General features: G+C 31.0%; 1 non-coding gene across 1 annotated transcript; it reads right to left on the minus strand.

Moving 5' to 3' along the window:
- Positions 1-3,313: 3,313 nt before the first annotated feature.
- Positions 3,314-3,418, minus strand: LOC114087839 (U6 spliceosomal RNA). The gene has a single exon (XR_003581900.1). It is a non-coding gene; the product is annotated as a U6 spliceosomal RNA (small nuclear RNA).
- Between the last annotated feature and the right edge of the window lie 259 nt (positions 3,419-3,677).

Here is a 3,677-nt window from a genome sequence, read left to right on the forward strand (position 1 = left end):
CAATAGTGCTGCCATTTATGAAGACCTGGTATAAAGTCTGTGATATGCTAAATGATTTGCATACATATATTACCTTTATAATATTTTTTAAATAAGAAGTATGGTTTAAAAAGAGAGAGAAAGAACCAAAAGGTAATATTTTAAGCATTTATTAAGAATGGAGAAATAAGGGAAGCCGCTTATAATAAGGATTCTACAGGGAGCAAGTAGCTGAAAGATTTTATACAGCTAACTGGGGAAGGTCACTCAAAGTTTAGTTTCATTCTGAGAGTTGTTCACTGTTCAAATACTCAGAAAGTAGTGGGGGATTCATTATATTAATTGAGGGACAGAATATAGAAACAGAAAATATAAGACCTCAGTTTAAGAGGAGTTGACTTCCTAATTTGCATTTACCAATAAGTGGGTGGGAAAGAAGCTAAGGTTCTTGAAGGATGAATGAGATTTGGTGCTTTGATTTTCCATAATGACTGCAATAATCTCTTGAGTTTGTGGCTGTATAAGAAGCACTTATGATTCTGGGCATATTAACAGCAGTACAGTGATGCCGATGAGCTCATGAAGTAGCACCATTAATATACCCTGAAATATTTTCATACACTCTTACTGTTTCTAGTTTTAACTTGAAAAACAAATCCTTTGGATGAAGACAATTTTTGTCTATCACCTTACATGTTCCATCTTTTTAAAATTTTGTAAGGGTTATAAATTTGGCTGATGGTGTTCTACGAATTTAGAGGATGCTCTGGATCAAAGCACTTACTATTCACATGGGTGCAGATGTCCAATGTATAACTAAAAGCAGGATAAAAGCTTAGTTTCTTCCCTTCATTGTGATCTGTTTCTTTCTCACTTGAGCCTTGGGTAAAGCTGGTGATCCTCTCCTTTCAAGGTTGAAAAAGGCACCAAAATAAAAATAACTAAGATATTTTCAAGATCTTCAGGGACATCATAATCAATCGATTGTAAGTTTTCAGTTTTTAAAAAATTCTATTTTAGACTACAGAGCAGTGCTTAAAAGCCTTCAGTCATTGTCCTAACCTGAACAATCTCACACCATCTTGCTTTTCTCTGAGTCATTCTCTCCTGCAATTGTCTGCGAGTACATGAACTACAGGTCTGAGATATATATATACTCAATTACTCTCTCTCTCTCTCTCTCTCTCTCTCTCTCTCTCTCTCTCTATATATATATATATATATATATATATATATATATATATATATATTGTGATGAGTTGAAACTACCACCCAGGGAACAGAAACTTCTCACTACTGCTAACAAGGCTCACCATGGCCAATCCTGGGATAATGATCATCTAGATCATACTGTGACAAAGATGGCTTGACTATGCATACTTCCATCCCCCTTCCCCATATAATCTAGGAGCTCATGTTAATACCACCAAAGATAGGATTGAGGACACAGGCCCTTTGACTTCCTGACATAGCTGTATTGACTATTTTTTTTTCTGACTTATAATTTTTTGGGGGGTAGGGTGGGTACTGAGGATTGAGCTCAGGGGCACTTGACCACTAAGCCACATCCCCAGCCCTATTTTGTATTTTATTTAGAGACAGGGTCTCACTGAGTTGTTCCTTTTGATATTAGGGGTGAGTAGCCCAAAACTGGTTTGTTAGGATTCCTGAAATCAGGACTTCTTGACTACATCTTTGGTAACAAACATTATTGACTAATATTTAGGACTTTTGATGTAACAATGTGAAAAATTGTCACTTATTGTTCCTAAATGAAATATTATTATCTATAAATAAAGATTAATTTGTAGGCAGTTATTGTACCTGTTTGTATTGTTATGCAAGGTCATATACTTGAACTTGAATATCTCTTGTAACCTGAGAGTTTTATAATCATTGAAACATGTATTCATAATTAATATATCTTATTTATCATTTTTAAAAAATGACAACATTTTTTTTCATAGTCTGTTCTTTTGGTTTGTTTTGTTTTTGTTTGCTTTTAAATTTAGTGAAAATAGAATTATACACAACAGGAGTTTCTTAAAACTTGAAGAATGACAAATTAATTATTTTTATTATCCTTCCTTTTAAAAGATAAAGAAGCAAATCTTGCTATAGGGTGAGTATGTTAGCAAACCCAAAGAGACCATCAAACATAAAAGGGCTCTTAACAAATACTTCTTAATTGAGCTTATATGTAGGAAAAGTAAAATTAAAAAAGCATTGTGTAGGACAAACAGTGATCAGGAAATCAGAACCTTTGAACTCACATTATTGGGAACTTCTTTTTTTTTAAGAATATTTAAAGAATATTAAGAATAAAATCATGGCATTTGCAGGGAAGTGGATGGAGTTAGAGAAAATAATGCTAAGTGAAGTTAGCCAACTCCCAAAAAAACAAATGCTGAAGAATGTTTTCTTTGACATAAGGAGGCTGATTCATAGTGGGATAGGGAGCAGGAGCATGGGAGGAATAGATGAACTCTAGATAGGGCAGAGGGGTTGGAGGGGAAGGGAGAGGGCATGGGGTTATTAATGATGGTGAAATGTGATGATCATTACTATCCAAAGTACATGTATGAAGACACAAATTAGTGTGAATATATTATGTATACAACCAGAGATATGAAAAATTGTGCTCTCTGTATAATAAGAATTGTAATGCGTTCTGCTGTCACATATAAAAAAAATTACATTAAAAAAGTATAATTTTGTTTTCTTTTTAATTATAATATTACATGGAAACAAATATGAATTATACTTTTTAATATTATCTAGTAATATTTTATAGTAAAAATTAGAAAAAAACTTGTTAGTAAATATATTCATATTGAATACAATTAGTTAAATATCAGTATTTTATTATTTTAATGTATATTATTCGTAAATCATAATTATAGCTTTAATAGATACAGCACTCTATCAACAAATTTTTTAAAAAATTATGTTAATTTTTATATAAATGAACTTCAATTAGTTTCTTAAGAAATAGACAAACCATATCCATTATTTTATGCATTCATACATTTTTTATGTTATAGTAAGAGCCATCTAAAATACTTTTAACTAATTACATCTTTATCTGAAGTAATCAATTTGATTTTTTTCCATGAGAGACAGTTAGAAAAACTAGAAGATAGGAAATAAACTCCATAATACTTATCAATTTTTATCAATGTATACTAATTATGCATATTAGTGATATTCATTATGATATATGCATACATGCACATAACATTATTTGGTCAATTTCATTACTCAATACCACACTTGTCCTCCCCTCTGGAGTTTCTCTTCCATTTTGATGAGATCTTTTTTCTTCTTTTCTCTAAAAAATGTAGACAACATCATGAATTTGCATGTCTTCCCCATGCAGGAGTGATGTTAATCTTTTCTGTATGATATCAATTTTAGCTTATGTTTTGCTGAAATGAGCATTAACCTCAATTCTTTGTTTGTGAGCATATATTGCATAACAGCTTTACAAATTTTAAAGTGACAAAAAAGATACACAAACATGGAACCATCACAATGCATTCACACATAGTATAACATACAGGAAAAGGCAAGTAACAAAGTTGAGTTGCTAAAATTTATAACTTGTTACAACTTTTTTCTTACTTTGAAAATATTTTGTTACAAAAAAAAATTTAATGAATTTAATATTATTCTAATGTCTTAAAATCTAGAAATTA

The sequence above is a fragment of the Marmota flaviventris genome, chromosome 8 (assembly GCF_047511675.1).
Source record: "Marmota flaviventris isolate mMarFla1 chromosome 8, mMarFla1.hap1, whole genome shotgun sequence".
NCBI classification, from domain to species: domain Eukaryota; kingdom Metazoa; phylum Chordata; class Mammalia; order Rodentia; family Sciuridae; genus Marmota; species Marmota flaviventris.